Raw genomic sequence first — 14,197 nt, forward strand, 5'->3', positions numbered from 1 at the left:
AGTTCCCATCTTTGATTTTGTGTATATACTATGGACTTATGAATATAAATTTTGACAATGAAATGTTGTCAAATGTATAAATTTGAAAAAATTGTAAATATATGACTAAATGACTTTACCTTCTTAGTTCTACCATGTGTTTTACTTGGGTGGTGAAAATCGTCGACTCAGTACGCGAAGTTTAGGTTGCTCCGTAAGCTTGGTAAAATAAAGAAGAATACAGATTCCCATCCCTGATTTACATGAGTACAATGGATTTATAAATATAAATTTTGACAATGAAATGTTGTCAAATGCATTCATTTTGAGAAATTTTTTTAATATATAATTGTATGACTTTACCTTCTTTATTCTACCATGCCCCTAAGGTTGGACAAGAAGACGACTTTTGACAACAATTCGACAATCAAGCATGGTGCAATAAAAAGGTAAAGTAGATCTACCAGCTGATTACAATATTTTATGTACCTTTCTTCTGCCAATTTTGTGTATGTAGGGTAAGTGTACCAGTAGTCGGCACTTTTAGGATTTTCGATTTTTATACCCTACACCACAAGGTGGTCAGGGTATTATGAATTTGTGCGTTTGTTTGTAACAGGCAAAAGGAAACGAGATAGACCCTTAGTTCCTTTTGATGATCTGCATAGAATCACTTTCTGAGTTGATTTATGCATGTCAGTCCGTCTGTCCGTCCGTCCGTCCGTCTGTCCATGTATTCTTGTGAACAAAATGCAGGTCGCATTTATTATCCGATTGAGATGAAATTTTGCAAACAATATTTGTTTGGCCTAAGGACGAACCCTATTGAAATTGGAGATAATCGGTAAACATTTAGATATAGCTCCCATATATATGTTCGTCCGATTTGCCTTTTATTGTGCACCAAACGTGTAATATCAGCCCGAATAGTATGGAATTTTGCACATACAACCAAATTAGGCCTGAAAATAAGTATGCCAAATTTGATCGAAATCGGTTCAGATATAGCTATAGCTCCCATATATATTGTTCATCCGATTTGTTATTTTTGTCCTCCGCAGCCGTAATATGCACTCTGTAACAACAATATTTGAGGAAATATATCAAATACAGCTCAGAAATACATTTGCTAAATTTTATCTAGATCGGTTCAGATTTGGATATAGCTCCCACATATAACTTCGTCCGATTTACCTTTGATTGTGCACCAAACGTCTAATATTTGTCCAAATTGGATGAAATTTGGCACTTACGATCGAATTGAGTCTAGAAGCTAGTATGTCAAATTTGGTAAAGATCGGTTCAGATATAGCTATAGCTCCCATATATACTGTTCATCCGATTTGTCATATTTGTTACCCACAGCCGTAATATGCACACCGTAACAACGATATTCAGGGAAATATATCAAATACCGCTCAGAAATATCTTTGCCAAATTTCATCGACATCCGTTCCGATTTGGATATAGCTCCCATATATATTTTTATCCAATTTCAAATTAATTGTGCACCAAATGGGCAATACAAGTCCGAATATAAAAGATACAAATGCTTCGGCATATTTAGTCCGTTGGACATTAAATTATAATTATAATCATAGCGTGTATGATTGAATTTTCCCATAAAAACTTTTAATTGTTATGTGGAGCTCTACTAAATTAGCAAAGTGGTGTAGGGTATCATAAAGTCGGCCCGCCCGACTTTAAGACTTTCTTTACTGGTTCAATCTTTCAACGTTCTGAGTGAAATCTTTCAATTGCAGAAAAATAAAGTTGTTCAGATTCCAAATTTTGTTTACTTTTCGAAAAAATGAACAAATATTGAATTTGTTTTTATTAAATTGGCAAAATTTGCTATGTTACTAAAATAGTAGTTTTTGCCAGTAGTCGGCACCTTCTTCCAATGCTCGGCATGTCTATTTGCCAGTAGTCCGCATATGGTATTTCAGTAAAAAAATATTATTATGTATATTTTTTTATTTCAAATAGTATAAAACAATGCTATAATACTAATTCACAGTTTAATCCAGAATTTGAAATGTATTTCTTTTTTAAATAGTGTATTATTTATTTATCATTCTAAACCAAATATAGGTAGAAAATCAAGAATAGTATGGTTACCTTCAGTAACGTATGGATTTTCAATTAAAATAAAAATGAGGTTAGAAAAAGAAAAAATTACCTTTCTTATATTTGGAATTTGTGAACTGATCTTTTTCCTTCAGATAGCCAACATTTTTTTTTTTTCAAAAATGCCACCGCTATCTAAAACGTCAAATATCTGATTTAAAAAACCTACTTAATTCAGAAAAGTTTGTCAAAAAGCACAAATAAAAGCAGCTGCCGACTCAAAACTTTTTATTTGAGTAGTTTTTGGATTATTTTTAAATACTTTTCACAAGTTTTGGTGAAATTGGTCAATTGGAAATTGCCGACTACTAGCAAATCTTTTTTTTCTGTTCCTAATGTCGGCATTAAATAATATAACAGAAAAATGCTTGATTTGTACGTTTTTATTAAGTTATAAAATGATCTTTAGACTGTTATTTACTATTATAAAATATTTCTGATTCCAAAAGAATTAAATTTAATTGACTTAAATCGATTATTAAGTTGACGCTACCACTATTTTTTTCTCTACAAACAAGCACTATCGCACGCGTTTTAAGACACTCATTGACGAAAACCGTTATTATCTCGTAATAAACGATCGGAGCTCATTATTTTTTTTTACAGAAAGAGAGCAGAGGACCCTGTTGAGTTTTTTTGCAATTATTTCATTTTTTGGTCAATTCTATTCTTAGTTATTTAAGTTAAAATTTCAAAACTGCCGACTACTGGGACATGCCGAACTTAGGCGCACTTAGGCTGGAAATGCATAAAGCGCATATTTGGCTGGCTTCTTCGTAGATGAACAAAGGAGTTTTAGGTTGACCTAGTTCGATTTTGGCCCTAGGCTCCTTTGTTCATTTCCGAAGAAGCCAGCCGATGACTTAAGCCAGCCAAATTACCGCTTAATGTATTCCCAGCTTTACCCTATTCATTGTTTTGAAAAACAAAGTATCCATGGTAGAAGAATATAGGTAGACGCATCGACACAGCTGCTGGGACAATAAACTGTCAAACAAATTTTGGAATTGAAAATGTCGAATGAAAATTTTTTAAATTTTTTAAAATTGTTGAAAACGCGCATTATAATAACCTCCGAATGTAGTCGTATAAGAAAACATATAAAAATCTACTTATATTTGAAAATATATTTTAATTTTTTTGACATATCAATGTTCCCAAGCGTTGATGCATCTACCTGTATTTTTCTACCATGGTATTTTCATAATCAAAGATTGGAAGAAACGTAAACGTACAATTTTTATACCCTACACCACAAAGTGGTCAGGGTATTATGTCTTTGTGCATTTGTTTGTAACAGGCAAAAGGAACGAGATAGACCCACAGTCCCTTTTGATGATCTGCATAGAATCACATTCTGAGTCGATTTATGCATGTCCGTCCGTCCGTCTGTCTGAAGTATGCCAAATCGGTTCAGATATAGCTATAGCTCCCATATATATTGTTCATCCGATTTGTTATTTTTGTCCTCCGCAGCCTTAATATGCACTCTGTAACAACAATGTTTGGGGAAATATAACAAATACAGCTCAGAAATACATTTGCTAAATTTTATGGAGATCTGTTCAGATTTGGATATAGCTCCCATACATAAATTCGTCCGATTTACCTTTTATTGTACATCGAACGTCTAATATTTGTCCAATGGGATGGCATTTGGCACTTACGACCGAATTGAGTCTAAAAGCTAGTATGTCAAATTTGATGAAGATCGGTTCAGATATAGCTATAGCTCCCACATATATTGTTCATCCGATTGTTACATTTGTTACCCACAACCGTAATATGCACTCCGTAACAACGATATTCAGGGAAATATATCAAATAAAGCTCAGAAATATCTTTGCCAAATTTTATCGAGATCGGTTCAGATTTGGATATAGCTCCCATATATATTTATCCGATTTCAAATTAATTGTCCTACTATTTTAGATTCAATCTTGTGGAATAAACCCAAAATTATATTCTAGTTTCGCGGGTTTCTCCCAATATAAAAAAATAAAATAAAAAATAAACAAAACCAACTGTTGCATATTTAAAAGCCTATTTAACACTATAAGACTCCAGCACAGAGTTGCATTTTTCTTATTTCTTTGAAGTTGAGCAACCTTTCTTATTAAGGCATGGATCATACCAACCATGGTACAATAAAATCAAGGTAGGACTAGGATACCATTTGATTTTATTTTTATACCCTCCACTTTGGAAAGGAGGGTATATTAACTTTGTCATTCCGTTTGTAACATCCTTAAATATTCGTCGTAGGCCCCATAAAGTATATATATTCATAATCAGCATAAAATTCTAAGTCGATTTAACGATGCCCGTCTGTCTGTCTGTTGAAATCACGATACAGCCCACATTATTTGACGTAGAGCGCCAAAATTTAGCAGATTGGTATTTGTAGGTCATAACGGGTCCCTGTGCGTGTGGCAAAACATGTATAGGTCCACGTTTTGGTATAGTCCCCATATAAATTTACCTCCCGATATTCGGTATTTTATTTTTTTTTGCCACATTGTTTCACGGATTTGTTTAAAAATTGGTATTTGTTGGTCATAATGGTTTCCAGCTCCGGTGGCGAAACATTGCATGTATGGGTCCACGTTCTGGTATATTCCCCATATAACGGCTCCTCCCAATATTCGGTATTTTGATGATTTTTGAAATATTTTTTCAAGAATTTCTCTGAAAATTGGTAGTTTTAGATCATAATGGGTCCCAGTTCGTGTGGCGAGTCATTGTAATTATAGGTCCACGTTTTGGTATAGCTCCCATATAACGGTACCTCCCGATATTCGGTAATTTGATGATTTTTGACACATGTTTTCACGGATTTGTCTGAAAATTGGTATTTGCAGGTCATAATGGGTTCTAGCTCCTTTGGCGAAACATTGCATGTGTAGGTCCACGATTTGGTATAGCCCCCATATAACGGTACCTCCCGATATTTGGCATTTTAATGGTTTTTACCACATTTCTTCTAATGTTTCCTTTACCCTAAGGTGGAGGGTATTAAAAGTTTGGCCGGGCCGAACTTAATGTTTTTTACTTGTTTTATTTTCTTGGGTTAATACGTCAACTTTATTTGTTTATGTATATGTGTATTCTTTTCAATAATAAAAACATTTTCACAAAATATTTAAATTCGGGCGTTTTCAAAATGCTTATTGTAACGTAAGCATCTACGAAATCTAAAGTTTTTGTAGCGAAATAAACCTTTAGAGATATATAGAACATGATTTTGAAAACAAATTTCACCAAATCAAAATCGATGTTTTTTGATAGTAATTCTGACATTTTTTTCAAAGTAAGCCCACCTTGTCTTCTGTGCCATGATACCAACTATGAATCAAATAGCATTGCTATATAGTGCATGATATAACTTCGATATGGATTATATCATGGTACAATGAATTCAAGGTAGGGCAGAACTACCATATGATTTCAATTTTTTTATTTTTCTGGCTTAATATGTCAACTTCATTTGTTTATGTGTGCGTGTTCTTTGCGATAATAAAAAAATTGTTCAGAAAATATTCAAATTCAAGTGTTTTCAAAATGCTTATTTCAACATATGCATCGATAAAATCTACAGTTTTCGTCGCGAAATAAACCATAAGAGATATATAGAAAATGATTTTGAAAAGAAATTTTGAACTATCATTCAGTTTACGCGGTTTTAAATTATTTATTCAAAATCAATGCAACAAGTTGTTTGCTTTTTTATTGTTTTGATAGTAATTCTGACATTACAAGCCAAACAGGTAGACCTCTATACTTGCAATTTTTTCAAAGTTAGCCTACCTTGTCTTCATTGTACCATGGATTATATTAAAAAATACTTATAGAAGCGATAGATATAATGGACCAAGTTTCACCAAATGGTAAAATTCGGTTGAATATGAAAAAATCTATTCTATTTGGGCTGATAATACATATATGGTGAGCAATAACCTAAAATCGGATGAAGATGTATGTCGAAGTTATATAGAATTCTGTACTGAAAAATAGGCAGAGGTATTTTTGAGCACTATATGATACCCGGTATCAAATATCACTGTTGTGGAGTGCATCTTACGAAAGTGAGAGACTTAAAATACCAAATCAGATTAAACATATAAGGGAGCTATAGCTATATCTGAAACGATTTTCAAAATTTGATGAACTTGCTTCTAGACTGAATTTGGTCTAATGTGCCAAAATACAGGTCATTTAGACTGATATTGACCATTTGATGCACAATTAACCCAAAATCGGTTGAATATATATGAACTATATCTGAATTTGAGCCGATTTTCATTAATTTCAATAGGGTTCGTCCTTAGGCCAAACAAATATTGTTTGGAAAATTTTATCTGAATCGAATAATAAATGCGACCTGCATTTTCTTCACAAGAATACGACGACGATAAAAAATCGACACAGAAACTGATTCTATGAAGATCATCAAAAAAGTCGATGGGTCTATCTCGCTTCCTTCTCCATGCTACAAACAAATGCAAAAAGACATAATACCCTTACCACCATGTGGTATAGGGTATAATGACATGGCCGAGTTCGTCAGAAAAGGGTTACCATAGACAATATACAGGGTGAGATAAAAAACTGCAACAAAGTCAAACGCCACACTTTTTACATTTTTTTTTTAAAAAGTTATTGAATGAAAGCAAAAAATGTCGGAAAGAGCATCACATTTTAGAATAAGTTTAGATATGTTCGAATTGGTCACCTTTGGCACGACTTATGGCCTTCAAACGGCCAATGAAACCTTCTCACGCTGCCCGAATATTGCTCTGCGGTATTTTGGCCCATTCCCGGCGAAGCGCTTGCTTGAGGTGAGGTGTTTTTTAGTGCCAACCTTGCTTTCCAAAATACTCTAGACACAATAGTCCAACGGACTGGTATCCGGAGATTTTGTTGGCCATTGTGCGCTGGAAACGAAGCGAGGAGCCTCATTTTGTAACCATTCTTGGCTGGCGCGTGCTGAGTGTGAGGGTGCTGAGCCCTGTTGGAATGTCCAAGGTCTGCGGTCAAAATGTTTGCGCGACCAAGGCTTTAATACACCCTCCAGAATATTTTCGCGATAATATTCGGCATTTATTCTAATGCCAGGGTCGATTAATACGAGCGCAGAGCGAACATCGGCTGTTATGGCAGCCCACACCATCACAATGGCCAGTGCTTAAGTTCTGGTGGCCAACCGAAGGTGCACATTTAGAGCTGACCTCTTTGGCAAGTAAATACGATCATTTTGTTTGTTTACAAACTGCTGGACAACGAATGGTTTCTCATCGGAGAAAAGCAAATTCGGCAGTTCACCACTTTCGGCCAAGCGAAGCAACTCTTTTGAGTCTATTTTCTTTCTGTTGCGGTGCAAGTTCTTGCAATTTTTGGAATTTCAATGGCTTTATCCCGAGCTCATCTTTTCAATATTTGCCGAATGGAATATTGCGATATGTTCAGCTCACGAGCCATTTTCGGCCACTGCGACGCGGGTTTCGATCAAGTCGCTTTTGTACGCTTGTGAACAATATTATGAGCTGCCACTGAAATAATTTTAACAGCTGTCGGACGAGTGGTTTAAAAATGACAGCAGTCTGAAATTGGTTGCAGCTTTTTCATCTCACCCTGCAAGATTACATGTCGTTAACTTCTTAGTTCTACCATGGTAATTTCTTTGCAATGTTAAAAATTGTTAGTCTTTGAAAAATGCTAGACAGCAAGCGAGGAATTTTGTTCGTAGGTAGTTAGTTGTAGCATATTCAAAATTGTCAGAAACGTCTTGGATTGTAGTATTACTAAATAATAATTTAAGAAAAGCATCAGTCGGTTATACCGACAAATATGTAATCATAGCTTTTGTCAGTTTATTTAAAAAAATTGGACTTTATCATGGTATAATAAAATAGTAAAGTAGACCTACCAGCTGATTACTAAGTGTGCCCGAATTCTGCCAATTTTGTGTATGTATATATTGTTTTGAAAAATGGAAACAAAATATTTTCAAAACCAATAATTGGAAGACACGTACATTGAGGCTGGCGCATTAATGCTATTAACCAGTTTAGCCATGAAATTGAAAGATTGAACAGTTTGGATCATATTTTTGGGAGAAAATCCAGACATTTCACTCATTTCAAAAATTAAGAAAAAATATGAAAAAAAATGAAAACAACTTGTTGTATATAATTTTGAATTAGTCTGACAGGAAGCGGGCATAGCCTCAGGGTTGTATCTCTGTAGTTTTACGAAGCTGTTCTACCTCCTTAATGTACCATGGACTTTATGAAGGATGTACCGTAGGAGTGGTCTAAAATTATCCGCTTCGCATCTAACGTTAAACTGATATAAATAATACGACGAGCCAGATTTGGGCTATATATTGACTACTTCCTCCAGTTTATGTGAGATATGGGGTATTTTTGGGAAAAAATTGAAATTTTTGTGAGGAAAAGATTTCCAAAATGTTTGTGGAAGAGGTACCGAAAGGAATGGCCCGACATATCTCATATTTATATTACATCTACGGCTGATAGAAATATTGAGATACACGCAGATTGAAGGAAATAGCTCACTTTTTTGTATGTTATTACACTCATAATTATTCAGGAGCGGCCAATAAATCCCATATTCATATCAGATTTCTGGTTGACAGATATAGTGAGAAGATAATTGCTGTCTACTTTCGCATGTTATAAGGGCTATAATTATTCAACATCTTTACCCTATGTGGTGGAGGTCCCAGCTCGCTATATCCCTCTTCACACTAGATCTTGTGTTGGTAGATGTTTAGGACCTACTCGGTATTAAAATTGAGATATCATTTAAAGATTATCACTGACATGTTTCGCAAGCAACGGGGTACAAATATCCATAATGTTGACTGTTTTACGGGGAAGGTGCATGCGCTTGTAAATATATTTCTTGTGCTCCTGTGCTTGTAGATGTATTTGGTTAGGCGAAGTTTGAAAAGAGTCCTATGCTTATTTCGCATTATCGTTTATTCAAAAATTTGACCCTAGGCGGGAGAGGTACCAGAATGAGTGGTCCGCTATATCCAATCTTCCCAGCGAACCAAATTGTCCGAATTCGGTAAGACTTCAAACCGAAAGTCGGAAAAAATTTCCGATTTCGGATGCGAATTTGGTCTGACTTCTTTTCCGAATTTCTGAAAGAATGGGCCAATAAGTTCAGTTGTACTATTAATTTACATTCTATAAAGGGGTAAGTACGTAAACAGCTTGAAGCCTTCGCATGGCATATTTTGTGACATATGATAAAGGGATGCATTCGAATTCTGCCGTCGTCTCCCTTTATAATAAGTATGTCTAGCCATGATGCCAAGCTGCTTATTTTCCCACACTTTTATTATTCGAAAGTTTTCCAGTTTTCTCTTCATTTTTTCTCATCGAAAGACTTAAGGTGCAAGTACATAAAAAGCTTGAAGTCATGGCTAGGCATATTAATGACAAATTATAATGGAAAACGACGGCATGATTTTAGTGCGGCTCTGTAATCCCTTTATGAAATGTCACAAAATATGCCTAGCCATGACTTCAAGCTTCTTATGTACTTACACCCTTATTTTGTTTCCAATTCGAAACAAATTCATTTTTATACCCTCCACCATACTATGGAGGGTATATTAATTTTGCATTCCGTTTGTAACTCCTCGAAATACTCATGTCAGACCCAACAAAGTATATATATTCTTGATCAGCGTAAAATTCTAAGACGATTTAGCCATGTCCGTCTGTCTGTCTGTGTGTCTGTCTGTCCGAGATAGGAGGCTAAAATTTTGCACACATGTATACTTTGTCAGTAGGCAGGTTAAGTTCGTAAATTGGCCACGTAGGTCCCTGTTATCATATAGCCCCCATATAACGGTAACTCCGGATCTTCGGTATTTTGATGATTTTAGCGACATTATTCCCCAGAATTGTTTCAAATTTGGCATTTGAAGTTCGAAATGGATACTACAGCCTAAGACAGAAAATTATCTGTGTAGGTCCACGTCTTCGTATAGCCTCCATATAACGGTACCCCGATATTCAGTTTATTTTTTTTTGATTTTAGCGACATTATTTACCGGAATTGTTTCAAATTTGGTAATTAAAGTTCGTAATGGATACTTCATCCTAAGTCAAAAAATGAGCCATGTAGGTCCATGTCTTCATATAGCCCCCATATAACGGTATCCCCCGATATTCGGTATTTTGATGATTTTAGCGACATTATTTAACGGAATCGTTCCAAATTTGGTATTTGAAGTTCGTAATAGATACTGCAGCATGGGCTATGTAGGTCCACGTCTTCGTATAGCCTCCATATACCATACCCCCCGATATTCGATATTTTGATGATTTTAGCGACGTTATTTACCGGGATTGTTTCAAATTTCGCATGTGAAGTTCGTAATGGATACTTCAGCTCATGCCAGAAAGTTGTCTGTGCAGGTCCACGTCTTCGTATAGCCCCCTTATAACGGTACCCCCTATATTCGGTATTTTGATGATTTTAGCTACATTATAAACAGATTTTTCTTCAAGTTTCGAATTTAAATATTGTAATAACTTATGACAAAAGTTGTCTATGCAGGTACACGTCGTCGTATAGGCATTCGGTATTTTTAAAATTTTAACAGAATTTTTAACGGATTTTTGTTTTTGGAATTTGCCAAATTTGTACCAAATGGTGGAGGGTATTAAAAGTTCGGCCCGGCCCCAAGAACATCTCAAAAACGCCGTTCTCAGCAGTCATGGCATAGTAATGACAAATTATAATGGAAAACGACGGCATGATTTTAGTGCGGCTCTGTAATCCCTTTATGAAATGTCACAAAATATACCTAGCCATGACTTCAAGCTTCTTATGTACTTACACCCATGGTACAATGAAGAAGAGAAGGTAGGCCAACTTTGAAAAAATGGCAAGTATAGAGGTCTACCTGTTTGGCTTGAAATGTCAGAATTAGTATCAAAACAATAAAAAATCAAACAACTTGTTGCATTTATTTTGATAAATAATTGAAAAACGCGATAACTGAATGAAAGGTCAACACTTCTTTTCATAATCATGTCGATGCATACGTTGAAATAAACATTTTGAAAACACCCGAATTTGAATATTTTCTGAACAAATTTTTTGTTATTGAAAAGAAAACACATACATAAACAAATAAATATGACATATTAAGCCAAGAAAATAAAAAAAAATTATAATCATATGGTTTCATAGCCCTACCTTGATACCATATGATTTTAATTTTTTTATTTTCTTGGCTTAATATGTCTTCTTTATTTGTTTATGAATGTGTTTTCTTTTCAATAACAAAAAATTTGTACAGAAAATATTCAAATTCGGGTGTTTTCAAAATGTTTATTTCAACGTATGCATCGACCAAATCTAGAGTTTTTGTAGCGAAAAAATCTTTTAGAGATATATAGTACATGATTTTGAAAAGAAGTGTTGACTTTTCATTCAGTTATCGCGTTTTTCAATTATTTATTCGAAATAAATGCAACAAGTTGTTTGATTTTTTTATTGTTTTGATACCAATTCTGACATTACAAGCCAAACAGGTAGACCTCTATACTTGCAATTTTTTCAAAGTTGACCTACCTTCTCTTCATTGTACAATGCTTACACCCATGGTACAATGAATTCAAGGTAGGGCAGAACTACCATATGATTTCAATTTTTTTATTTTTCTGGCTTAATATGTCAACTTAATTTGTTTATGTGTGCGTATTCTTTTCAATAATAAAAAATTTTTCAGGAAATATTCAAATTCGGGTGTTTTCAAAATGCTTATTACAACATATGCATCGACAAAATCTACAGTTTTTGTCGCGAAATAAACCATAAGAGATATATAGAATATGATTTTGAAAAGAAATTTTGAACTATCATTCAGTTTTCGCGGTTTTAAATTATTTATTCAAAATCAATGCAACAAGTTGTTTGCTTTTTTATTGTTTTGATAGTAATTCTGACATTACAAGCCAAACAGGTAGACCTCTATACTTGCAATTTTTTCAAAGTTGACCTACCTTCTCTTCATTGTACCATGCTTACACCCTTATTTTGTTTCCAATTCGAAACAAATTCATTTTTGGTTTCTGTAAATGTCTGTTGCTGACTTTTAGTTGAATGGTGACTAGAATCAACAAATCGAAGGAAAACGGAAATGTTTTTTATACAAGTAGGTTTCTGTATAAAATTGTACTCAAAATCGATTGGCACTTGTTCTAAAGTTTTCGACTGGTGCAAAAACCGCGAAATTATCGCAAAAGGTTTAGGAAAATCAGCAAAACCACAATCTGCATCTAAAATTAAAATGTTAGGTCCACGTTTTACGCTATTTCAAGATATGACAAAACAAAACGGTTAGAGCTAAAAACTTGAAATTGGAAAGTAAGTTTGATATATGACGTATGTACTAAGTGTGCAAACTGTACTAAATGCTACTAAATTTGGAACTGTTAGGTTTAGGGTGAAGGTATGATGCTGAAATTTTGTATATTTTATGTTTTTTGTCTTTGTGTATTTGTTTGTTTTACATATGGTTTTACATATGTGTTGTTACTTTTGTTATCCATATGTATTTCCGTGTGTTTGTCAAAATTGCTATCTTAAAAATGGCTCAAAATATTCGCTATCACACACTTGTATAACTTTTTATACGCTACCCCAAACTCTGATACAGGCATAGAGCGTGATAGACCGATATTTCCTTTTGATGATCAGCATAGAATCACATTCTGACTCGATTTATGCATTCCGTCCGTTTTCTGTCCTTGTATGTTTGTAAACAAAATGCATGTCGCATTTATTATCTGATTGATATGAAATTTCCCACAAATCTTTATAGCTCCCATACATATGCTCTGTTCGATATCATAAAGGGAAAATCGGCTATCGTAGTAAAAACTTTTACATTCTTTCAGTTCTGGAACAGACCAATAGTGTCGTCTGATTTCATAAGTATTGTGCACCAATAGTCCCGAAGTATATCTAGCAAAGAAAATCGGTGCAGATATAGCTCTCATATATATGTTTCATCATTCAGATATAGCTACAGCTTTCATATGCAGGGTGAGATGGAAAATCTGCAACCAACTTCAGACTGCTGTCATTTTTAAGCCAATCGTCCGACAGCTGTTAAAATTATTCCAGTGACAGCTCATTATATTGTTTACAAAACAATTTTGGTGAGAATTTTCCAGAAAAAAGTTTTTCGTGATGCAATTGAAGCGTGATAGTGTGATTTATTTATATTTGATTGGAAAACCACAAGTGGCTATCGTTAGAGCACTCCAGCATTTAAATGTGAATAATTTTGTTACTCGTACCATCGCTCGTTACCGCGATAATGGTAGCGTAGCCCGACGTCAAGGAAGTGGACAGAAGAAAACATCAACATCAGCAGAAATGGTTCGAAAAGTAAAGAAGCGACTTGATCTAAAAATGGTTCGTGAGACGAACTTATCACAATATTCCATTCGGCAAATATTAAAAAATGAGCTCGAGGTAAAGCCGTTGAAATTCCAAAAAGTGGTTTCTCCGATGAGAAAACATTCGTTGTTCAGCAGTTTGATCGTGATCGTGTTTACTTGCCAAAGAGGTCTGCTGAAAATGTGCACCTTCGGTTGGCGATGGTGTGGGCCTCCATAACAGCCGATGGTTACTCTCCGCTCGTATTAATCGACCGTGGCATCAGAATAAATGCCGAATATTATCGTGAAAATATTCTGGAGGGTGTATTAAAGCCTTGGGCATGCAAACATTTTGGCTGCAGACCTTGGACATTCCAACAGGACTCAGAGCCAACGCACTCAGCACGCGCCACCCAAGAATGGTTACAAAATGAGGTTCCTCACTTCATTTCCAGCGCACAATGACCACCAAAATCTCCGGATACCAATCCGTTGGACTGTTGTGTCTGGAGTATTTTGGAAAGCAAGGTTGTCACTAACAAATGCCTCCCATATATCTTTCCTCCGTTTTGACGTTTATAGTGCATCATGTTGTTAATATCAGCTCAAATCGAGGGGATTTTTACATAAACATTGAAATCAAAGTC

Source organism: Musca domestica, unplaced genomic scaffold (genome assembly GCF_030504385.1).
Source record: "Musca domestica strain aabys unplaced genomic scaffold, Musca_domestica.polishedcontigs.V.1.1 22, whole genome shotgun sequence".
Lineage (NCBI taxonomy): Eukaryota > Metazoa > Arthropoda > Insecta > Diptera > Muscidae > Musca > Musca domestica.